This window comes from Anabrus simplex, chromosome 4, assembly GCF_040414725.1.
Source record: "Anabrus simplex isolate iqAnaSimp1 chromosome 4, ASM4041472v1, whole genome shotgun sequence".
Taxonomy (NCBI): Eukaryota; Metazoa; Arthropoda; class Insecta; order Orthoptera; family Tettigoniidae; genus Anabrus; species Anabrus simplex.
Window position 1 is genome coordinate 147,300,226 of NC_090268.1, and position 26,975 is coordinate 147,327,200.

General features: G+C 38.1%; 1 long non-coding RNA gene across 1 annotated transcript in view; it reads left to right on the top strand.

Moving 5' to 3' along the window:
• Positions 1 to 3,503: 3,503 nt before the first annotated feature.
• The window catches only part of LOC136872522 (uncharacterized), a 43,965-nt gene continuing 20,493 nt past the window's right edge, over positions 3,504 to 26,975 (top strand). The window contains exon 1 of the long non-coding RNA XR_010859933.2: positions 3,504 to 3,611. This is a non-coding gene — a long non-coding RNA (uncharacterized lncRNA). The remainder of the gene's footprint in view (positions 3,612 to 26,975) is intronic.

The window sequence follows — 26,975 nt, forward strand, 5'->3', positions numbered from 1 at the left end:
ATCTATATTTATTTATTGAAAATGATAGGAATGCTTCAGCTAAATGTTTAGTTTGTAGAAAAGAGCTACAGTATGTAAAAAGATATAATTTACAATGCCACTACAGTTGGTGTCACGCTGCAGATTATGATCGGTATCAAGGCGAGGAAAGGGTACGTGTAATTACAGAACTAAAAGGTAAATAAAATAACCCTGTTGAGCATTCGATCAGTGAGTCAGCAGTTCGACTGAGTTATAAAATTTCATATTTAATTGCAAAGAAACTTAAACCGTTCAGTGATGGTGAATTCGTAAAGGAATGTTTAATTCTAGCAGGTGAGGAGTTTGGCCAAATATTATTGAAGAGTTTGAAGCTACCAGCTTGTCCGCACACACAGTGTCAAGAAGGATTCAAGACCTATCTGATGATGTCCACCTAGAATTATTAGAACTGACAAAAAGCTTCCAGGCATACTCCTTAGCAATTGACGAGAGCATGCTATTTCTATATGTATGATAACATAGATATTTCTGACACGGCCCAACTAGCCATTTTCATACGAGGGGTTGACGAAAATCTTACAATTTGGTAGGAACTAGTGGATTTAGTGCCTATGAAGAATACCACGAAAGGCATCGACATTTTCAACTGCATTTTGATCTGATTACGACAAGATATAGGTACATTTATGGAGCAACAAAATGTGCCAGTCCCTGAACTACAAGATCGCAGGTGGATTTGTGACCTCGCAATTCTTGCAGATTTAACAGGTCATTTGAACATTCTGAATGTTTCTCTCCAGGGAAAGGGTTTAATAATTACAGAAATGTTTGATAGAGTGAAATCGTTCAAATTGAAATTGTGTCTGTGGGAGCGTCAGTTCATGAACAGAACTATTCCACGTTTTCAAAAACTGCTTACAGTGTTTGAATGTGCTATGGCTGAGGATAGTGATAGGTATGTCAAAATCATAAAAAGACCTTTATTTGGAATTTGATTCTAGATTTAACAATTTGGAGTGTCTGGAAACTGATTTTCAACTTTTAACCACGCCATATTCAGTTGTTGCAGATAACATTGAACCAGACCTACAATTAGAGTTAATAGATTTACAGTGTGATAGAGAACTAAGAGAGATTTGTAAATAAGAAGGATTTGTGTGACTTTTATAGACATTTTTCACAAAAAAATGTCTCCCCAATTGCATAGGTTTGCAGCAAGAATGTTGAGTATTTTCGGTTCTACGTATGCCTGTGAACGACTCTTTTCTATTTTAAAAACAACCAAACCAAAACAGAGAAGCCAGTTGTCAGATCACAGTTTGAAGTGTGCTCTTAAACTTAGTGTTTTTCAAACATTAACTCCAAATATTGAAAAACTAGTCAATGAAAAAAGACTACAAAAATCAAGGAAACCCACGAGTGGCAACTGAGTATCAATATCATGAGGTAAATCGTATGCTTTGAGTTTACAGATTACTCTCTGTACTATTTTTGTTGTAAAACTGTACTGTTTGTTACTATTAGCACTCTTTTTACAGTGCATGATATTGTAAAACACAGCAATTTTTTGTTCAATATCAGTTCCGAAGATGCTCTGAAAGAAAACAAGTTTAGTTTGTATAGGTATGTAGAAATAAAGTTGCTTTATAACTCTTATACTGCTTCATAACAAAGTTACGTTACAATAAAATATGTAGAGGGAAATATGTATTACACATACCGCATTGTACCTGCAGCCCTTGGGCCTCCCGCTACGAATGACGTTGTGTTTCCCCTCGCCCCTCTAGCCTTCACTTCTCAGTTACAGTACTAAGTACTTTGTTTCGCTGCCCGAGCCGAGTGTGTGACGTGTTACCTGACATCACACGTACACGCAGTTGGCTGACCCTGGCCTAGAGCATGTTGAGGTCCGCCGATGGCCAGCAGGATCCCTGGACCTCTCCATCATTGAATACGTGTGGGATGACATTGAAAGGGGATTCCGTCCCAGAACCAACCTGCGGGATCTGGGGGGACAGCTGCAACAACTATGGATGAACTTGCTTCAGGAGAGGATCCAAAAGCTGTTTGACACCATTCCAAACCGCATAAGGGCATACATTGCAGCCAGTGGGGTTGCGACACCCTACTGACCTGGCACCAACATTCCACCTGTAACTGCCAACGGCCTTGTCTCTTTTATCCCATATTGTAATCAGTTCAATAGAGGCACGTGGTCTTTCAGCATATGTAGTTCATACCTGCCAACTTTCCCGATTTAGGCGGGAGACTCCCGATTTTCGACAGTTTTTCCCGCCTCCCAATTATTCTATTATTTCTCCCGATTTTAGCTTATTTTTTGCGAACTTCAAATATTTGTTTTCAGATCCCACCATTTCAGCTTTTTTACACTAGTGGCCAGTCCTTTTCTTGTTGGCGGCTTTCAAACGAAATACTGACGTTTATTAATGCATGACGCAGATTGGTTGTGCAGTAGATGTTCATAATAGATGATATAGGCTAAATTAGAAATAGATTATTGAAAGTTCTGTTTTTTATAAACTGGGTTGATACTAATTTTGGGTTAAAATCCCTCGACATCAACATTCTAAAAAAAAATCCCAACTTGCTAACATCCATTTTAATATCCCAACTATAATTAATTGTTTTTTATACTATTATCACTGAACGACATCCGGTTACAACAAAGGCACAGCAATAGCCTCCTGATAAATTTAGGACAGCTATAGAGTTCCAACAAATGATGAATATGGAAATCTTACAACGTTCAAAAAGCTGATGGACAAGTCCTCTCCGTGTAGTTGCTAAGAAAGATGGTTTCTGGAGACCTTGTGTAGACTATCGTACTCTCAGCAACATCGCCAAGTCAGACAGATATCGTATACATAACTTCCATAGCCCAAGAATGCTGGCACATAAAGAGAAGCAGTCAGAGGTTCAGAGACAGGAAAATTGAACAAAATTAACAAAATGAATAGGCTTGTTACTGGATCTGTGCAGATGAAACAAAATGAGGGTTATCCAATCAGTTGCTAAGTTATTAGAATGAAGACACTGGAGGTGGCATGAGAGTTAAAAGTTCAGCTAACTGAATTTAAGGCAAGCGTGGGATGGTGTAAACAAATGATCCAGCATTCAGGGCTGTATTTATAGCATTGCACTACTATTGCACAGTGACTACCAACAGATTATGCCGATAAATTTGGTCACCCATCAGTGTTACATAATATAACTGAGGAAGGCACACAATATATTATATTAAAATAAAACTTTTGTTCTCAGATTTACTTTAGGACTTATTAAATTATCTCTGTTGTAGGAGAGCTTGAATGTGCTGCAATTACTTAATTTTTCTTGTAAATAGGCTACCTTTCAAAAATTCAGGGTGATCTTATATGCAACACTGTCTTATATTCAGGTCAATACAGTACTGTAACAGTGCTGTTTAGGAACTTTATTTTTTCTGACACTTTTTTGCCATGTATTTTTAAATTTACATTGTTTTTTGTCTTTTCTTTTTCAGGAAAGAAGCACATTTATGCCTTGGCAAGTTTCTATCAGTCAGAAGTTTAACCCTATTCTGGAAACAACATAGATCTGAGCTGATGGATGAAGTGAATTCGTAAAAGGTAGGAATATTATGTTTCTACTTTGATGAACTTAGAGCCTGCTTCACTGTATATATAATGTGAATTAATATAACAGAAAATATTAAATCATGTACTATTGTATTTCATACGACTAGTTCACCACTGGCTATACGGTAATACCTTGATCATGGATTTCAGAAAGTAAAATACAGTTTCAAGATCTTCGTTAAAAGGCAAGCCATTCTCATGTTAATTTAAAGATATTGTGGAATGGGCTTCTGGTGTTCTTACCTGTTTCAGAGAGTGAAGTCATGATGCAATATCTTATACACATGCATATTACGTTTAAGAGCTTGGGTCTACTCACTACTTCTAAATGTACAGTGTACAGAATTTATGCATGTTTTCTCACATATAAAATTACAACTTATATTTGCACTTAAGATTTATTGTTGAGTTCAAACCAAACTCCGTGGCACAACAGCCCCGAAGGGCCTTGGCCTACCAATCGACCGCTGCTCAGCCCCAAGGCCTACAGATTACAAGGTGTTGTGTGGTCAGAATGACGAATCCTCTCGGCCATTATTCTTGACTTTCTCGACCGGTACCGCTCTCTCACAGTCAGATAGCTCCTCAATTGTAATCACGTAGGCTGAGTGGATCTCGGTCCAGCCCTCAGAATCAGGTAAAAATACCTGACCTGGCTGCAAATCGAACCCGGGACCTCTGGGTAAAAGGCGGTCATGCTATTGTTGAGCCAGTACCGAGTATTATTAAGACAGGTCAGTTTGGATACAGGTTATATGTATAGGAAAGTGTTACCCAGGCACCTCATAATAATTCTTCTTCAGTTAAAGAAATATGTATAAATTTAGCCATTAGTAAATAATAGAACATTTTTCTATACTTGGCAAAGCCTATGCACTATGTTTTTGGAACTAAGGTGTTTCAGACTAATATTTGTATATCACTAGAGATTCAACCTTACTTCCTCCGTGACTCAGGCGGCAGCGCGTCAGCCTCTCAACGCTGGGTTCCGTCGTTCAAATCCTGGTCACTCCATGTGAGATTTGTGCTGGACAAAGTGGAGGCGGGGCATGTTTTTCTCCGGGTATTCTGGATTTCCCTGTCATCTTTCTTTTCAGCAACACTCTCCAATATCATTTCATCTGTCAGTCATTAATCATTGCCCCAGAGGAGTGCAACAGATTTCAGCAGCCAGCACATTTTCTGTCCTTACCGGTAGATGAGGGCTTCATTCATTCCATTCCTGACCCGGTCAAATGACTGGAAACAGGCTGTGGATTTTCATTTCATTTAACCTTACTGAATGAATTTTCTGTGCAGTATGGGTAGTGTAGCTGTAACCTTGCATTCAAGAGGTGGTAGGTTTGAACCCTGCCATCAGCAGCTGTGAAGGTGGTTGTCCACAATTTTCCATTTCTGCACGAGGCAAATGCTGGGGAGATACCTTCATTAAGGCCACGACTACCACTTTTCCCTATGTTAACACAGTGCCACTGAAAACACACCAGTGTTGATGTGGTCTTAAAATGGCTAGCAAGAAGATAGGATAGCCCTATTATGAAAATAGTCTTATCATTCCAAAAATATGTTATAGTTTCTTCTTTTCTCTTCTCTCTCAAAAATTGGGTCAGAGGCCTGAATTAGGTTTATCTGTTTAGTTCATTCTATATGGAAGTATGCCGAATGAGGTGGCTTCACGGTTCAGGTCACATATCGATATAAATGGTCCATTATTGGACATTATAAATTTTCCAGCTAACTCATTCCTGGTTGCCAGTGGTTCGCCCCCGTGTGTTAAGTTGGGCTCATCAGTTGGTACCTAGCACACCCACCAAGATGCAGAGATGGGGGCATGGAAACTAGCAAACAGTACCATCATAGTTATGAAGTGTCCATCAATTGCCTGACCAATGATTTTTCTGCAGCATTTTGAGTCCTGGATCAGAAAACTATGTGCGGCAGAATATCAAGGTTGAAATATGGCTATTGGTTACAGGAGTTGAAGAAGGAGAAAATGTGAATTTCAAATTTTGAACAAGGAGCACCAAAAGTTGAATTGTTAATAGGTGCTGATCAGCAGGGAAATATAATGTATTACTAGAGGACCCATGCTGCTCCACAGCATTCATTGATATGCCCATCGTAGTGATATTGTTTTGCCTGCCCTTTTCAATGGGTTTATGAACATTTAATAAGAAGCGCATTATAGTATGTCACAGTTCATAGTCAGAATCATTCTGATGTCATCATGCCGTCTGTTTTGTAAAAATCTATTCAAATATTCGCTTTTTTATCTTGCAGTTCTTGATGTAAAGCTTGGTATTGTGTCGTAGAAGACAATGTTATTTTTAATCGCAGTTCTTTTATACAGAGCGGTTGTCTTGTGAGCTCATAGGTTATTCTCAAAGGAGCGTTTTTTGCCAGGCGCAGATCATTTTTAAGATACATGGCCTTCACTCTTTCTAGTGTAGGCCTAGCTAGGTTATCCTTCAATAGGTGTTCCCAGATAATGTCATGATGGGGTCTGTTTGTACTTGGACTTTTTTCTCTTAGCAGTATGTAAGTTATTAGGAACACTCTGCCACCTGTTAGATATATTTAGAAGCTGGGAAAGGTTAGAGAATCAAAGAGTATCCAGCAGGAAAAAGTATTCCTCCGTGATCAGAGAAAGTGTATACTCTCTGGTTTGATAGGTAGTAGTCAAACATGGCTGCATTCAATGGCATTATTCAGAATGAAAATCACATATATCAGAATATTAATTTAAGTGTTAATCGCTTAGGAACCTGCTAAGTACAGAATGTATTGCGAGTTAGGGTAAGCCTTCGCCTGCAATTATTGGAGTGATCATTTAATGATTTGATTTCATGGTTACTCATAGTTGGCTGAACTTAAGAGACCTATCAATGTTTCATGATTCACCGGCAGGTAATTCCGGAGAGAATAAAACAAAACTGAAGCAAGTCGGTCTAGTAGAACGGACAGAAGGATTTGCCAAAGCTGTTTTTAATAAACTCTTCTATATATATAAAATAAGAATTTTGTCTGTACATTGCTCAGAATTTGAAAACAATGGTATTTTTGTATCGGTTTTGTCCACAGTAATAAGGAAATACACTTTTTACCTTTCCGTAATGTCTGTCTGTCTGTCTGTCTGTCTGTCTGTCTGTCTGTCTGTCTGTCTGTCTGTCTGTCTGTCTGTCTGTCTGTCTGTCTGTCTGTCTGTCTGTCTGTACGCACATCACAAGAAAACGGCTTAAGAGAATTTAATGAACATTGGTATGTAATGTCGGGAGTTGAGTCACTACAATCTAGGCTATAAATTATTTTACTCACGCTGAAGTGAAATGGTAGTTTAGGGGAAGGCCTAATTTAATTCTTAAATATTTATATTATTAGTGGTCCTGTTGATAAATACTACATAACTAAAGTTATATAGAATTAAATTTCCGATCATTTATGTCTTATACATTTTTACCATACTGGCTATGATAACACAGATATTTATGAATTTTAATTTTTGTTGATAAGTCCATATCAACGTTGAGCCACGAGAAAATGTGTAAACAGCATTTAAAGAAAATCGGTATATAGAGTTGGGGAATAAGAAATTACAGTCTAAGTTATAAACAATTTTATTCACCTTGGTTGAAATGGTAGTTTAGGGGAAGGCACCTAAAATTTAATTTTTAAAACCTATGTTATTGGTCCTATTGAAAAGTACTACAAAACAAATGTTATAGAGAATACAATTTCCGATCATTTATGTTTTATTCAGCTTTACTGTACCGACTATGATAAGATTTAACATAAGAAATTTCATTTTTTGTCCGTATTGAACTGAGATTACAATGATTAAACTTTTAAGGTCCACCTATTCAGTACAATAACAGTGTTGTCTAGATGTAATTAAAACATTCTAAATTTATTCAGGGCTAGTTTCGGCACATTTTTGTGTCATCCTCAGCAGTACAAAGAAATCAGAAAATAGATTAATTATATAAAGCTCATTATAAACATTAAATTTTACATAATATAAAAGCCCTATGATGTCTACATTAAAACAAGACACATAATAAAACCTTAATATACACTGTTTAACTGTTCTTTCTTTTCCAACAAGTTGAAGACTTGCGAGTCAAATATCCTGGATGTTGAATAACAATACTCAATATGATTCATGTCCCTGTGGACATACAGTATCAAGCTCAAGAAATTTGGTTAGCGATCCACCGTAATAAAATAGCTTGTGTTTTAAACATTTTTACACCTTAATTCATCTATGGTTCATAAACTCTGTTCTCACATGGAGCCATCTTAAAGTAAACGTGAATATAAATAGCTGAATAAGATTTGAGTATGGCGGTATTCTTCTATATCTAAGGCCTTTGAGGTGGAAACGTATAAATAAATCCTTAAGATGTAAACAGGAACTACGTTTCTCTGTTCAAATGTGGAACCTGTGAATACAGTAATAAAAAACACTTTACTCAATATTGTAAGTGTTTGTAAGACTCACCCCATATGGTCGTAGACTGAGCATAATGTAAATAAAGTGCAGTAAGCAATGAACAGCTTGACTCAGGTATGCATATCTGAACAGGGCAAGGGAGGGATGATAGGGGTAGGCAGAAGAAGAGCGTGTGGAGTGGTCATGTGGAGGGGATCGGAGGGGCACGGCCAACGAAACAAATATTGAGAAAATGTGTTGGGTATAATACGTAACATTAAACTCTTGTTTGGAATTTGAACATTATTGAGAAAGGCTATAAGGAAATCAAAGAAAACTTTCGGTCCTTTGGATATATCATTTAGATTAATATTTGAATTGAAATACTGGCCTAGGTGAATATAACAGAATTCAGTAGCATCCAGCTACGGTCCTTTACTTAAAGTCTCTAGTATCTGAAGATCTTGCTCCATACTTGTGAAATTATGTTTTAATTCGTGGACATGTTGACCTACCACGGAGAATCTATTATACCTCACGGCATTAACATGTTCAGCATAGCTTATCTTGAAGTTGCGCCCAGTTAGCCCAAGATAGGCGCAGCCACAGTCATTATGCTGAAACCTATATATTCCTGACTTGAGATATGTAACACCTCAGTACTCCTATTGTCAGTACGAAAGAATATCTTTACTTTATTATTAAATATATTAGTGACTTTATAAATATTGTTATTAAATGTGAAGGTTGAATAAGAATTATGGCTAGGTTTGTCTTTACATAGCGTGGTTTGCGGACGACGTCTAATCTTATGGATTATACGTTCGATGAAAGCTCCTTTATAGCATAAGCTATTGTAGTGAATTGAGATTTTCTGACTCATTGGTTTACTCCTAGGAAACAGATTAGTAAAAGGGAATAGTTTTTGCCTGGGACTCTACACTACTCAAACCCCCCCACCGAAAAATGATGAAGAGTGCTCACGAATCATGGCTATCTTTGGCCTGATCATTCCAGCTCTGTGGCTACTCTATCTTGAGTTTATGAACTGTAAATGAATTAAGGTTTAAAAATGTTTTAAAACACAAGCTATTTTATTATTGTGGATCGCTAACCAAATTTCTTGAGCTTAGTACTGTATCTCCACAGGGACATGAATCATCTTGAGTATTGTTATCCAACATCCAGGATATTTGACTCGCAAGTCTTCAACTTGTTGGAAAAGAAAGAACAGTTAAACAGTATAATTTAAGGTTTTATTGTGTATTGTTTTAATGTAGACATTATAGGGTTTTTATATTATGTAAAATTTGATATTTATCATGAGCTTTATATAATTTACCTATTTTCCAATTTCTTTGTACAGCTGAGGATGACACAAAAATGCATCAAAACTAGTCCTGAATAAATTTAGAATATTGTAATTATATCTGGACAACATTATTATTGTATTGAGTAGGTGGACCTTAAAAGTTTAATCATTGTATGATAAGAGTGGTATTTCAGAGTCGGATGAAAACTAAATGTGAAAGCCTACGATATCGAAAGTGCATAACATTGATCAACAATAACATTACAGGTTGTGATGTTCTTTGTCTCGTATGCTGCCACTCAACTCTGATAGATGGGATTATTGCTGTGTACCAAGTATAACAACCTGACTGAATATTGGTGGGAAATAGTTGGGGATTTAGATAACTTTCTTCTTTAGCATACCATTCCTCTAGTTCATATATTTTCTGGTATTGCTGGTACGTAACACACTGGTTCATCATAGTATTCCAACTATTCGATCCCTACTCTGACGCGCTGTTTTGAATGAGCAGTGTGCACGGTTACAGCAGAGGCTCACTTACAGTAGTAGTAGTATGACTGTCTAGTATTATAATTTAGACCTATTCCAAATTATAGCACCACAATTCACTAAATAACTCAAAATTCAATCCTAAAAACAGCCATTTTTTAAGAAAAGCTGCTTCCACTTCACTTTTATTAAATTCTACATTCATTTTATTCCAAATTACCGGGCGAGTTAACCGTGCGGTTAGGGGTGCGCAGCTGTGAGCTTGCATCCAGGAGATAGTGGGTTTGAATCCCACTGTCGGCAGCTCTGAAGATGATTTTTCATGGTTTCCCCATTTTCTCACCAGGCAAATGCTGGGGCTGTACCTTAATGAAGGCCACGGCCGCTTCTTTCCAACTCCTACCCCTTTCCTATCCCATCGTTGCCATAAGACCTATCTGTGTTGGTGCGACATAAAGCCACTAGCAGTATTCCAAATTAGCAGCGAAGAGGGGGTTTCTAATCTGGCTTGGAGGAAAAATTTGCCTCCAAGTCAGATAGATTTTCTCTCCGTCATTGTAGTGAATTGATATTTTCTGACCCATCGGGTACTCCTAGGAAACAGATAAGTAAAAGGGCATAGTTTTCGCCTGGGACTCTACACTACTCTAACCCCGCCGCCGTAAAAAGACGAAGAGTGCTCATGGATCGCGGCTGTCTTTGGCCTGGTCATTCCAGCTCTCGAACGTTGGACTCTTAGATCGGCAGCATAGTTCATTAAAAGTGAGAAAAAATGTGGTTTTTCAGTTGATCGATTATTTCGTATGAAAGCATTGCTTTTAATCGTGCCATTCCTACTGACATCATTGTAATGACCTATTTTCATTTCAGTTTGGAAAACCACTAAGACTGTCTTTCTGAGGATGTAAAAAGGCTGGTGGAGAGTGAGTGTCTGCCATTTTAATTAAAACTCCCCAACCTGATTGTGACTGATGGTAGGCAAGCGGGCCTACCATTACAATGAAAATTCCCTAACCCAGTCTTCATATGAGAAAATACGTTTCTTGACTTACCTGTTGTGTTTCTATTGTAACGTTAAGAGCTATGTAATTTAATACAGTCTTGCTTACGATGTGTACACTACCTAACCTAGAACGCTGTAATACAATGTAGAATTCCATAGCGAAGCACGGGTACATCAGCTAGTTTAATATATAGAAGACCGAGCTCGATAGCTGCAGTCGCTTAAGTGCGGCCAGTGTCCAGTATTCGGGAGATAGTAGGTTCGAACCCCACTGTCGGCAGCCCTGAAAATGGTTTTCCGTGGTTTCCCATTTTCACACCAGGCAAATGCTGGGGCTGTACCTTAATTAAGGCCACGGCCGCTTCCTTCCCAGTCCTAGCCCTTCCCTATCCCATCGTCGCCATAAGACCTATCTGTGTCGGTGCGACGTAAAACAATAGCAAAAAAAAAAAAAAATATATATATAGAAGAGTTAATACGTTCTGAAGAAGCTGATAACGAAAGGATGAATGTTGTTGACCAAACTGGAAAGATTGCATATGGAACAATTGCATCTGGATGAGAAGGTAAAAGATTTGTTGTTAGATTGAGATAATGGTATATATGATAATGAATACTACATTGTCGATAGTTGACATGATAAACTTGACGAAAAACGTCAAAAGGTCTCAAATGTTCAATTCAGAAATGATATTATGGAAGCCAGTGGAAATTCGATTGCAACAACACAGACTGAGTCTGTTGGAAAGTATGTGAGATTACCAAAATTAGAATCAGCAAAGTTTGGCAGGGGGGTAAAGTACTGGTTACGATTTTGAAGCCAATTCAAAATAATTCATGATGATGAGAATATTAAAACAGAAGATAAATTGCAGTATCTCATTCAGTGCACTGTAAGGGGCATTTTTCAAGTTGCTTTACGTCGCGCTGACACAGATAGGTCTTATGGCGACGATGGGGCAGAAAGGGCTAGAAGTGGGAAGAAAGCAGCCGTGGCCTTATTTTAGGTACAGCCCCAGGATTTGCCTGGTGTGAAAATGGGAAACCACGGAAAACCAGGGCTGCCGACAGTGGGGCTCGAACCCACTATCTTCCGAATACTGGATACTGGCTGCACTTAACCCATTTATGCCCAAATTTTTTAAATTCCGATATTGATAACTTGTATATATAAACACTTAATATGACCCATTATTCATGTACAAATGAACAAAACCCATATAGAACCCATATAAACACATGGGTCGTTAACGACCCGCTCAGCACTTACTTGAGAAGCAGGGAGAGAATATATTCTGAACGTCAACCCTAGCAACAATTTATTTCTACAGAGCTACAGTTCACTTACCTTTAGAAATGAGTATTATAATGACACAGAAAGCAATAATTGTCATTGTTCTGTTTAATTATAGCTAATAATGTTTAGTACCCAAAACACATAACTTCAGATTCCATAACTGACAGTGGAATTGAGTCTCACTCATGGTAATTTACAAAACACCTGTCATGAAGGGGAACATTACACCTCGGAAAGGCCTTCATTGTTTTATTGCGACAAATCTTGCATTTTCGCCTAGGTTGTTGACTTATCAGCAGGTGCCCTCGATGGTCCTTCCTCTGGCGTTCCTTGATAATGTCAAGCGATGTAAGTCGACTTCTTCCCTTAGGAGCTGTCCCATATTTGTAGAGAATTGCCTTGGTTGCTTCCCAACGGAAAGTTAGGGCATCAAGAGACATTCCGTAGCTCCTGCTAAGAATCCAGGCATTGTTCGTGCATAAATCAAGCAACCAATACAAAATAGGAATGTACCATTTTTTGCCACGAATTGAAATTCATAAATCTGACACGTTTATAAGATCAACTCCACCCATGCAGTGGTTGTACTTACGAAAAACATTTGGCTGTTTGACTTTTATTTTCCCCTGTTGGCTGACTATCTTGTGACTTCTTGAAGGGGAGCTACACCAAACTGATTCGACATAATGTTCACTACACCATTGTTTTTCCAAGACACAAGTATCACACCATGCTCTTTATAAAAACAGGATTAAAAGTAATCGTGCTCTTTCTTTTCAATGACAGGCTTACCAGAAATACGACACTTTAGCATTCTGTTGCTTCTGAGAGTTCCTGTAGCATGGTGGCCTTTTTCAGAGATCCTACATAAAAGCTTAGCTGACGTGAAAAAGTTGTCGAAATAGAAAGAAAAAGCAGTCCCAGGAAATACTTCAGAAAGAATATCCACAAATGTCATCACTACTGCTTCACCTAATCCCACTCCTTTCTCCTTCCTTTCTGCTCCTTCATATCCTTGGTAAATGTTAGCCTGGAGACAGTAGCCTGTCCGCTAAGCGGCTACCCAGCCTTTGAAGCCGAAACAAATTGGTTTGCTGCAGATGAATTGCTTACACCCGTGGTACCCGAAATACGGGATCATAGACTCATCAGTAGATACTTTGTTGTCATTGGGAGCATTTATAAGAAATTACCTGTTTAGATGATCTATAAAATATCTCAATTTACCCATTTTGTCACTTGCCGGGAGATCCAAATTATCACAAACATGAAGAAATCGGAATATTTCCTCAAGCCTATTCCTACGTATGCTGTTCTGAACAAGTTTGTTTCTAACATCATCTGAGTTTTCCCAAAACATCCTTCTTCATGATAGGGGTACATACCCACTCAGAAATAGTATGCCAAGAAAAGAGTACATCTCTTCCAACAATAATTGAAACTGTGGATTATTGGTGTAAGAGGCATAATCAACGGTATATTTCAATATTTGAAGAACTGTATCTGCTTCGAGAAATGCTTCCAAAAAATCTATAGGTTGTGATTGGATCCTAAAATTTCTTTTACCTGGATGATGAACATTGGATGAAGAAGAGGGTGGGAATTTCATATCACCTATTTCCCAATTGAAAGAGTACGATTTAGCTGTCCTATTATACAATTTGTGTCCAAGTCACTACCATCAACCTGTTCCTTTTCCGGAAGTGGTTCAGGTTCATCACTGAATTCGGGAGGAAGTTCTGAATTGAAGTTACTGTTTATTGGTACCTGCATCACTAACTCTGCTGGAGCTTGAAGCTGAGCACGATTTAGTCTGTCAGGATCTGAACAATCTTCATCACCAGAGTCAGCATCTGTTTCTTCTCGTCCATCTTCAGGCAGCTCAATAAAGATATCAACTGCTGAGTCAGGGATATCTGAAAGATCGGCTGCTTTGAGCTCATCCAGAATTTCTGCAACTGTCAATTAGGAATACGAAGACTAATTATGTGAGGTTTAAACTAAACATATGGTCATTATCGAGTGAATGTGAAAGTCAGTGATAGTTCTCGGGTAACGGGTCGTTAGCGACCCACACTAGGTTCTATTGAAAATACCGGAAATTCTAAGCAAGTTACACAGATATAAAATTATGTATATTATTGAAGGTTTAAATAGCAAATACTGCAATGAATAACATGCTAATGAGAATAGTTGCCAATTCTCCTTACATTCTTCTCCCGCGTGCAGAGGGCTGACAATTCATCTTTCTTCTATTGACTCCAGATCAAGAATAACGCCTATAGTGAATCAAATTCCTGCCTAAACTTGTGACGAAATATATAATGGTTAAGTTAATCGATCTTACACGTGTCAACAATGTGATAGCTTAAAGAAGGATGTCATAATTTGATGAGTTGAAAACGACCTGTCTGGACATAAATTATTTAAGCGACTGCAGCTATCATGCTCAGTATAAGGGGCATTAAAGCTAGAGAAATTGTGAACAGCTTTCCTCCAACAGCTGGCAATTATCCTAAGGTGGTTGATTCTCTTACAAGCAGATTTGGGAGGGATGAATTGCTGATGGAACAGTACATCAGAGAACTTCTTGCACTAGTGCTTTTGAACACTTGTAAGAATGAAAAGATGAACATGTTGTTCTGTATGACAGGCTAGAATCACAGTGTTATTTCCAATGGTAGAGCCATGCCTTTCAGAGGAAATTACTAGAGTATGGCTGAGACCAAACAGTTTTATCAGGTGTAGATAAAGTTAATTTGCATTCAGATAAGCTTGAATTGCTGCTAAGTTTAAAAACAAATGAGGTTGAAAGTGAAGAAAGAATACAATATGTACAAGCTGGTTTTGAACTGACTGAAGGAAAATTACAAGTGCCAGGTAGAGAAAAGGAAGAAGAGAAGGAAAGCATGCCAACAGCAACTTCACTTTTTTCCTCAAAGCAGGTTAGAAAAGATTCCAACAAGTGTGTCTTCCATAGTAACAGAATGAAAGTGAGGAATATTTCCTAGCCCTACAGATGAACTTGCTTGAGAAAAGAGAAAATCTCCAAGGGAAAAATGTTGTTTTGCTTGCTTGAGGTTGGGTCACTGAGCCACATATTGTAAAGTAAATATTCCTTGTCCTGTGTGTATGGCAAAAACATGTCATTATGTGTCCCAATCTTGATGTGAACAAGTTAGAAGATAAGACCAGTGAAAAAAGGGAGCAAGAAACTAAACCTACCAGAATTGTAATGAATTCTCAGACTGATTTTCTTGAAGGAAAAGGTTATGAGATCTCTGGTTGATAGTGGGTGGCAGAGATTGTACATCCTTGAGAGGACCTTCCCAAACAGAGATGGGGCTGTGGAAACCAGCAAACAGCACCATCACAGTTATGAAGTATCCATCAACACTCTGACCAATGATTTCTCCACAGCATTTTGAGTCCTGGACCAGAAAACTATCTGCGGCAGAATATCAAGGTTGAAATATAGCTAGTGGATGCAGGAAGTGAAGGAGAGGAAAATATAGATTTTAAATTTTGGACAAGGTACACCAGAAGTTGAATTGGTAATAGGTGCTGATGTAGCTGGTAGACTAATTGTTGGTGATATCTGAAGGTTGAAGTCAGGACTAGTGGCCATGAAGACTAAGTTTGGTTGGACTGTAGTGGGAAAGTTATTGAATAGAGAAAACTCTGACAGTTCTGCCTCAGTGGTGAATGCCGTGTTTATTCAGAGTGCTTATAAATCTGAATTTAGGAATTCAGATGCCTTAGGGTGCAACCACACTGCACGAAACAAACAGCCTGAAACCGCCTCAGGCAAAATGTTTCAGCTGTTTCACACTGCAGCAAATTCAGGCAGTCGTCAAGGTGTCGTTCTGGAGAAGAGAATGTAGATCAACGAATATCAGTAATTTGTCAGTGGTTGCTCTTAAATTCAAAACCACCGCAAAAATGTTGGATTTAAATGTTAAAGGAATTAAAAGTAATAGGCTAGTGTCTTTTGATAATTGAACTACGGAATTTTGAAGATAAATTTCTTAATTATACGAGGATAATCCCTGCAAATTTTGACCTTTAATTAAGTTCAGTTGTGCCGTTCAATTCTGCACCAACTTCCTCCCATAATTTATCCGCGAGGGCTTTATTGCTGTGATATTTCAAATTGAAGTTATAAATAGCTGGACATTTTTCTATGGTTACAATAAGCTTCACACTCCATTTAAAAGGGAGAATATATATTTTACCAGTAAGAGTAAAATACACTTATAATTTATGAACCAAGATTTATGTTTAATTCTCTTTTAAAGACAGAATTGCCTTTTTTCAATATATCACAATATTTTACTCTTTAAGTTTGTGGCTGTGTACAAAAGCATTGTTTATAGACAATTTCTTGCACAGAATGTGAAATAAACAATTAGTTTGGCTTACCTTGAATTATTATGTTTGCTGCAAACAAGTAGCCTCAGCACAACGTCTGCCTGACTGAGGCAGCCTGGAGCAAACAAACATAAATGTTGGAAGCTCCAAACAAAATTTAAGTTTAAATTGTTTAGGACTTGCTGATTGAAGCAGGCGGCGTCAGGTAGCCTGTAACAATTTTGTTTCATCTTCTTTCACGCAGTGTGGTCGTACCAAAAGGGATACATGATTCATTCAAAACAAGATCAAGAAAGGAAATGGAACTAGCTACACTAAAACATTTTCAGTAGACTGTAAAATTTGAAGACGGAAGATATGAAGTGACACTTCCTTAGGTAGTGAATCAACAAAACATTAAAGAAAAAGAGGAGCTGGCTAAGAAAGGTTTCTAGTATGTTACGGTTAATCAGAGAAGGAAAATACTGTATGAGGTCATTCATAGTTTGGAAGTACCCCTATCTTGATTTCATTAATAAAACCAGTCTTTACCGAGCTCGATAGCTGCAGTCGCTTAAGTGCGGCCAGTATACAGTATTCGGGAAATGCTGGGGCTGTACCTTAATTAAGGCCATGGCTGCTTCCTTCCCACTCCTAGCCCTTTCCTGTCCCATCGTCGCCATAAGACCTATCTGTGTCGGTGCGACGTAAAACAACTATTAACATTAAAAATTAAATAATTGAAGTTCAACCAATTCAATACATAAAAGAAAGAAATGTAGTAATTACATTCTTATTTAAATGGGACCGGTCCCATTTAAATAAGAATGTAATTACTACATTTCTTTCTTTTATGTATTGAATTGGTTGAACTTCAATTATTTAATTTTTAATGTTAATAATTTCAATACGGAACAATGAAATTTTTATCTTTAAGTAAAACAACTAGCAAAAAAAAAAAAAAAAAAAAACAGTCTTTCAAAAAGAAATCATTATCAGCAGCACCATGAGAAGAGAGGCCAATGACAGATTCAAGTTGACAAAGTTGTACTTATTGGTAGCGATAACTAGAAGAGGATTGACTGGCCAATTGGCAGAGTGGTAGCTGTGTTTCTAGCAGAGACTCCAAGCTACGGGTTGTGAAGATGAAGACATCCCACAGAAAGTTGATCCGTCCTGTGCGACATATCTACCTTTCAAAAGCTTGCTCTTCACCCAGCGGTACAAGAAGGGTGAACCTACCTTCTCGTCTTATTTGTGACACTTGAATAGTTGTGTTGTAATTTGTTTCTTGTTTACGACAAGGAGACTGTTTATCCCCATTACTATTTAATTGTGCATTAGAATTTATAATAAGGGAATGGTACAAGGTCAACCCAAAGAACATAAAAGTTGGAAACTCCAAACAAAATTCAAGTTTAAATTGTTTAGGATTTGCTGATGACCTTGATCTATTGTCCAACAATATTCAGGAAACTTGACACCAAATAAATCTCTACAGGAAGTAGCACAAAAAATAGGTCTTACAATATCCTTTGAAAAACTGAGGTCATGTTTACACATACCCCACTGGTAAATAAACATTTGATGGTCAAGAATTCAAAATTGTTGATAAATTTAAGTATTAACTTGAGAAACCAGCTTGGCATAACAGAATAAATAATTAAACAAAGCAAATTATATTACCAAGGCAACATACAATTAAAAAAAACTTATTGATAGCAGAAAAATTAAGACATTATAGAACAGTCACACAGCCAGAAATAACTTATGCTAGTGAAACCATTTTTAAAACTACTAAAACAGCTGAAACAGACAAAATGCTGAAGACAGAAAGAAGAAGAATTAGAACATACATAAATAAACAGTATGAAGTTCATGGACATTGGAGAATAGCATCAAATAAAACAGTTTATAAGGAAATTGAACCAGTATTGAGCACAATGAGCAATGAACAATGAGCTTTTGAATTTAGACATTATAATAGAAGTGGAAATGGTACGTTCATTCATCACCAGATGTCTCCCCGGACACGGTACAGCGCTAGCGTTCGAAGCGGAAGCTGACAGAACCATCAGAATCAGTCTAAGATGGTCACATAACATGTGTACATAACATATGACATAGACAGGTGTATGACATTGACACAAGTTTGAAATGAAACCTATGGTGATGAGGAACTTACGAATTCGGAAAACACTGAGATGAAATAACAATAGTGAAGGGACAGGGAAGGGAACTACCTACGTAAATCCTTAATGGCTGGCAACCAAGTATTACTTAATTGATAGCCAGTGTCCCTGTTGAAATTGTTAGGATTTCTACGTGTTTCCACAGCTTCCCATGTAATCCTGGACCTGTAGAGTCTAGTGTGAGTAAGAGCTCGAGCATCTTGGAACATGACATCATGACCCGATGATAGAGCATGCACAGCTATTGCCGATTTGTATGGCTGGTTGAGATGAATATTACGTTCATGTTCCTTGATGCAGGTACCAATGGACTGGCATGTTTGGCCGATGTATACCTTACCGCAAATACAGGGAATTTCATATACCCCAGGATGTAAAAGTGGGGACAATTTGTCCTTGGTTTTATCCAGACTGTGAGCAGTTTTAGTGGCGGTGCCAAACATGGTTTTTATATTGTGTTTATATTGTGTTGTTATTATTATTATTATTATTATCATCATCATTATGAGTGTTTTTACTTTTTAAACATTGTAATTAGATTTTAAGCTGGATTATGTTATATAATTACATAGACTATGTAACGTGTTGGGGATGTAGAAAGAAACAAATTTATCAATTCGTAGAAAAACAAAGCAACAACGTAGTAGTTGATTAAGATTCTTTGACAAGACGTTCAAGGAGAAAAGGGCTGGGACCAATTGGAGGTCGGTGGATGTAATAATAAGAAGAAAAAAGTTAATCAAAACAGTATATTGTTTCTACAAGGAGATCAATTTCAAATTTACAACTCAAAATTTTGTAATCTGGCACATAAAAGAAAATGCTCATTGTGAATGACATACATTAGAATAGAATCCCTAGACCATTTACAACCGGGCGAGTTGGCCGTGTGCGTAGAGGCGTGCGGCTGTGAGCTTGCATCCGGAGATAGTAGGTTCGAATCCCACTATCGGCAGCCCTGAAAATGGTTTTCCGTGGTTTCCCATTTTCACACCAGGCAAATGCTGGGGCTGTACCTTAATTAAGGCCACAGCCGCTTCCTTCCAATTCCTTGTCCTTTCCTATCCCATCGTCGCCATAAGACCTATCTGTGTCGGTGCGACGTAAAGCCCCTAGCAAAAAAAAAAACAAAAAACAAAGACCATTTACAAGTTCTAATGTGTGACTAATCAAATGAACATGGTAACCTATAAGTCTCGGAGAATATTGACACAGATTTCCAAAAAGGTAAACAAAGGGAGAAGAAAGGCATGGAAAAGACCAAGGACGGGGATCACAATAATGGGTGTCGCCTGAGTATAAAAGTTGCCAAATGCAGGAACAGTTTTATGTGATAAGTTGTACCGTCCAGGCCACAAGTTCAATCACTCACTAACTCTTGAAATTGCATATTACTCGATGTTCATTTGTTAAGGAGAAATATCACTCATATCAAGCTTAAAAGAAAACCGGCCACAGCAAAGAAGATAACTCCAAAATCCATAGGAGAATAATAATAGTGGTAATTATAAAATAAATATTCTGTTGCTCACCCATTACAGCAAATAAAAGAAGTGGCGCTTCCCAGCAAATACTGCGAAGTCCTCAGACGACCCTCCAACCACACTCGGTGTCAGTGCTGGACTGAAGACCGAGTATGTGGGGGAAGCCTTTATACCGCTGCAGAAAGTTCAGGAAAAAAGTACACAAAACGTCGAGAAATATCGGACACTGACGCAACGGGTGACGTAATCCAGTGGAGACTCAGTGTGTAGTGAGCAGTTCACCAGGACAGATGCACGGCGAGGCAGCAGTGAAAGTGCAAGGCCGGTTAGACGAGTAAAGTAGCGGCGAGTATATGAAAATAGGTGGAGTTCCAGATGACGGCAGCCGAAAATAGGTGAGTGATCGTTACAACTAGCAATAAAAACAAACAAGTATTGGAAGATGGGATTCTCCATTCAACCTAACCTTAGTTGAGTTGATGCCAATACGAGACAAAAAATGAGATTTATAAGTGTAAGAGCATATCAGCACATCCCTATACAGCCTGTACACGAAGATAGCAGTGATAACTCTGTTTGTATTGTGAAAATTTCTTTGACTTCTGTTTGGACTTCGAAACACAGCTCAGACCTTTCAGTAGATACATTGACACTGTACTGAGAAAACTAGATTTTATGTACTGTTACATAGATAATATTTCTGTGGCATCACAAAATGAATAAGAGCACAAGAAGCACCCTCATTAGCTTTTTCAGTGTCTCATCGCATTTAGTATCAGAATGAACTTGAAGATATGTATCTTCAGTTCCGCAGAGGGCGGGTGCAAACCATACTCACTGCCTACTACAATAAAGGAACTGCATTGATTTCTTGGACTCACTAATTTTTACCAGAGAGCACTTCCAGATTCTGCCAGAAAGCAAACAGTCCTTCTGCACCTTCTACATGGTGATGGGAAAAATGACAGTACAAAAATTGAATGGACAGAAAACCTTCGAAAAACTTTTGATCTGGGAAGCAGTTTGTCAGATGCAGCAGCACCACTGCCTCATCCATGTTCAACCTCACCCTTACTTTTAATGGTTGATGCCTCAGATTTTGCAATTGGTGCATCACATTTACCCAACACTGACAAGCAAGTTTGTTTTCATTCGACATGATGGTGTTAAAACACCCCTTCAGCCAATATATAGTAGGCCATATCCAGTTCTGTATTGCAGTGTCAAGCATTTTGAGGTGGAGACAGCTACAGGGAAACAAACAATCAGCATCAACAGACTGAAACCTGCCTTCGTTCTTCAACATAATTTCCCTACAGACATAGAAGGCAAATTACATAGAACCATATTGGACCTTCTGCCAACTTTACCCAGCACTATCACCCCGACACATGTACTCCTAACAACCAGGCCAGTGAACCTTCAATGTAGACTACAAGATTAGGTCGACATGTCACTTTCCCTTGAAAGTACATGGATGTTCTCATACTGAAGAAGTGTGTGGTGGACCATATTAACAATGGCCAGCGATTATTATAATTTAGAAAACAACAATAAAAATATTACAAATTACAACCCCTCCCAAGGATGATCACCATGTGTTGTGTAGACCACTTTATTGCGCATGTACGGTTTACAATATATCAGCTGACTTCATGACTTAGACAAAGTGTGTTTGACATTTTTCTATCACTGGGGCATTGGATATGCTCAGCTGGAGCTACAGGAGTGTTAATTTTGAGACACTTATAATAAATCTCTTGACACTCAGCACCGGTTATCTTGGACGTTTTGGAATTCTCACAAGCTGCTGCAGTAGCGGCGATTGGAAATTAAAACTGCGGGGCAAAGAAATATACAGACAACAAACAGTACCTGGTTTTGTGGGATATAGTGGACGAGGGTGGGGGGTTATATATGTCAAAACTGAAGAAACTACTACTGAAGGAGAAGTGCAGGGATGTTGAAAGTAGTATGGTAGATGCTACATACAGGAAAATCAAGGAAACCTTTTGAGAAAGGAAAACTGGTGTATGAATATTAAGAGCTCAGATGGAAAACCACTTCTAGGGAAAGAAGACAAGGCAGAAAGATGGCAGGAACATATCCAACAGTTGTATCAAGGTAAGGACATACATGATATGGTTCTGGAATAAGAATATGCTATTGATGCTGATAAAATGGGTGACCCAGTTTTGAGGTCAGAATTTGACAGAGCTTTGAGAGTCCTAAATAGGAACAAAGCACCTGGAATTGATTAAATTCCCTATGAATTACTGACTGCTTTAGGAGAAACCAGCATGGCGAGGTTTTTCCATTTAGTGTGCAAGATGTATGAGACAGGAGAAGTGCCATCCGATTTTCGGCAGAATGTTGTTACACCTATTCCCAAGAAAGCCGGTGCTGACTACCACACCATTAGTTTAGTATCTCATGCCTGCAAAATTCTAACACGTATTATTTACAGGAGAATGGAAAGACAAGTTGAAACTAAGTTGGGAGAAGATTAATTTGGCTTCACAAGAAATATAGAAACACGTGAAGCAATCCTGACTTTACGTTTGATCTTAGAGGATCAAATTAAGAAAGGCAAGCCCATGTACATCGCATTCGTCGATCTAGAAGAGGCATTTGATAATGTTGATTGGACCAAGCTATTTAAGATTCTGAAGGTGATCGGGATCAGATACCAAGAAAGAAGAATTATCTACAGTCTATATAAAAATCAGTCTGCAGTGATAAGAATCAAGGGCTATGAAAAAGAAGCAGCAATCCAGAAAGGAGTGAGGCAAGGCTGCACTTTGTCCCCCCTCCTTTTCAGTGTTTGTATAGAACAGGCAGTAAAGGAAATCAAAGAAGAATTTGGAAAGGGAATCACAATCCAAGGAGAGGAAATCAAAACCCTGGATTTGCTCATGATAGTGTTATTTTATCTGAGACTGCAGAAGATCTGGAGAAGTTGCTGAATGGCATGGACGGAGTCTTGGGTGAGGACTACAAAATAAATAAATAAATAAATAAATAAATAAATAATTCCAAAACAAAAGTAATGGAGTGCAGTTGTACGAAGTCAGGTGATACAGGAAATATTAGATTAGGAAATTAAGTCTTAAAGGAAGTAGATGAATATTGTTACTTGGGTAGTAAAATAACTAACGATGACAGAAGTAAGGAGGACATAAAATGCAGGCTAGCACAAGCAAGGAAGGCCTTTCTTAAGGAAAGAAATTTGCTTACTTCAAACATTGATATACTAATTAGAAAAATGTTTTTGAAGACTTTCGTTTGGAGCGTGGCATTGTATGGAAGTGAAACATGGGCGATAACTCGCTTAGAAAGATAGAGAATAGAAGCTTATAAATTGTGTTACAGAAGAATGCTGAAGGTGAGATGGATAGATCGCTAGCTAGTGGCTTTACTTTACATGTAATTAATCTCATGATTAGACCCGTATTGAAATTTGCTATAAATGCTTACAATATCCCCTTTTAACTAGAACTAATCATTCTAATATTTTCACTGATCAAATCACCAAACTGCAGCAAGCCTCAAAAATTCTAGAAGCTGGTCTCCAACGGTTCCAAGATTTTAATTTTAGAATATCATTTCGGCTCAAATTACACATGGAGTCAAATCACGGTTGTTTTTAAATAACTGCATTGGAGATCACAATTATTAACCAAATTCTGAATATCGGAAGTTACTGTAATCCAGAAATCAAGGGATTTTAGAAAAAATGGCTCCTATATTTTAACCTTCAGTTTATATTTATGACTCAAATTTAAAGCCATATTACAGTTGATTCAATCAACCACATCATTGTGAAAACAATTTTAGCCAAATATTAAAATTGTAGATACTATGTTTTGGACGTCAATATATTTTAGAATTAAGGGTTACTCCAATTCAACATTGTAATTTTGAAAACCATTTTAACCAAAAAAAATGTTTAAATTGTAGTTACTATGTTTTGGACGTCAATGTATTTTAGAATTAAGGGTTACTTCAATTCAACATTGTAACTCATATTATCATACTTTTAATGTGTACATAATTCCTATGTTTTTAACACATTATTACTAAACATGGATTTATACTCAAGCAAAAAATTTGTAAAAACAATTCAAATATGACAGGTCTTGACCTTGAGACAATTATGTAGGCTGAAGATGCTTGTAAATAAAGCGAAACATGTCCCTGTAAATACGTGTTGTAGTATTATGAACTAGCAACACAAAACCAATTTGTATTGAATAGGTGGATTAAAATCATCACTATATTGTAAGCATTTAGAGTGGCTTTATGTCGTACCAACACAGATAGGTCTTATGGCGAGGCGATGAGGTAGGAAAGGCCTAGGAGTTGGAAGGAAGCGGCCGTGGCCTTAATTAAGGTACAGCCCCAGCATTTGCTTGGTGTGAAAATGGGAAACGATGGAAAACCCTCTTTAGGGCTGCCGACAGTGGGATTCGAACCCACTATATCCTGGATGCAAGCCCACAGCCGCACGGCCAACTCGCCCAATATGGATAGATCAAATCACGAATGAAGAGATACTGAATCGAATTGGTGAGAGGAGATCGTTGTGGCTAAATATGACTAGAAGAAGAGATAGAATGATAGAATACATCTTAAGACACCCAGGATTTGTGCAGTTGGTTTTTGCGGGAAGTGTAGGGGGCAAGAACGGTAGGGGTAGACCAAGGTATGAATATGACAAGCAGATTAGAGCAGATGTAGGATGCAGCAGTTATGTAGAAATGAAAAGGTTAGCACAGAATAGGGTGGCATGGAGAGCTGCATCAAACCAGTATATGGACTGATGACTCAAACAACAACAACAACAACAACACCTTCCTCATAGCACGTGCAAAGTCTCCACTATCTGCTGTGGCGCTATACAAATCGTTAGCCGGGACGAATGACATTTTGTGCATATTTCTGCTAATAAATTTGTTAAAAATTGAAGAAAATAAAGGAAAGAATTAGCTGATAAGACAACAGGGCTTGTACATATTACTTGCTTACTTACTCACTCACTCCGTGGTGCTACAGCCCCTCTAAGGCCCTGGCCTCCTGGACAATCTCCACCTACTCTTCTCTGTTGACTGCTCTGGTTATCCATCTTCTAACTCCCATCCTTCTCAAATCCTCCTTGTTGCTGTCCAACCATCTGAAGATCGGTCTTCCCCTCATACAACGTCCTTCTGGGTTCCCATCGAAGACTTTCTTTACTGTCCTCTTCTCTACTATTTATTTCTGCTACTATATCTGGTTTATTATATAGCTATCTGATTTCCTTATTATTTCTTATTATTTCCACCATCCGTTATTGGTCCAGACTTTCCTAAGTATCTTCCTTTCCCATCTCCATAGCAACTCCTCATTACCTTGTGTTATAGTCCAAGTCTACGTACATAGATCACCACAGGTATCACTACCGTGCGATAAACAGTCAAGCTTCAAATTCCTAGTAAGACTCCTTGCTTTAAATACTTTGCCTAAGGCAAAGTAACTCCTATTACCAGCTGCTATTAGCATGTATTTCTTCCTTCATATCATTGTTTTAAGCTACCACTGACCCTAGATATTTAAAGCTTTTGCAGCGTTCATATTCTTTCCCTTTCAAATTCACATATTTTTCTGCTCATTATACTTTAGGAGATTCTCGTAGGAAAGTGACAGAACACTGGCCATTGGTAAACATTGCTTTATTATGGTATAGACAGCAAATACACAAGACTACATACAAAGGCCTTCAAAATAATCACCCAAGGTTTCCACTGTGCGTTGCCAGCGTTGGGGTAGGCGCTGAATACCATTCGCTGCAGGTGTATCGCTAACGTGTGACACCTCTTCCGACATGCTGTTACGATGTCCTCTTTGTTAGCAAACCATTGTCCACGCAGTGGCTTCTTGACTTTGGGGATTAGATCATAGTCACATGGGCTCAGATCAGGCGAATAAGGCGGGACATGGACACTGGACAGCCTCAGTGAGGCAAATCATCAGTTGATACTCTACACCGTTTGAACGTCTCCACCCACCTCGCTACTGTTCTATAGGGCATGGCATCCACCTAATGCTTCCCGCACCTCTGCATGGCATTGGTGTGCATTTCTGCTGCGGAGAACTGCTATACGATCGTTGCTCCTGCTTGTTGACTTCCATTTTGTGACGCTCTCACTCACACACTGAACGTGGAGGCATGCTTAGACCCACACTGTTGTTTACATACACCATACGCAAGTACATACCGTACGTTTCCAAATGCATATCTTACATTTTCCATGTTGTCTCCTGTTCGCGAGAAAAAAGAAAATAGTTGCCATGACTTATGACTCCACCTACGTATCCTTCCTGTGCATCCATGTACTTTTAATAAGCATATTATTACCCATGGTAAAATCAATCTACCTTATACCATTATCGTTTGAAACCTCATGCAAACCCTCCTTACCAGCTGTTTTCCTGTAAGCAATTTCTCTTCCCACTTGGGCATTGAAGTCCCCACTTTAACATCATGCTTTGACACTAGTGCTAATTCTTGTTCCAGTTGTTCATAAAAGATATATTTTTCTGATAAGATAAGATAAGATAAGATAAGATAAGATAAGATAATACCATCTCCCATAATCTTGAAAACACAGGTCAGGGAGAGGGTATTGTTTATTGTAATCTTTTCTTATTTTTTATTCATGCAGTATATAAATGTTGATATCCTTTAGCGTAATTATACATTAAAAAAATAAATAAAAAACAAAAATAAAGCAGTGTCAGGAAAAATCATCAATCA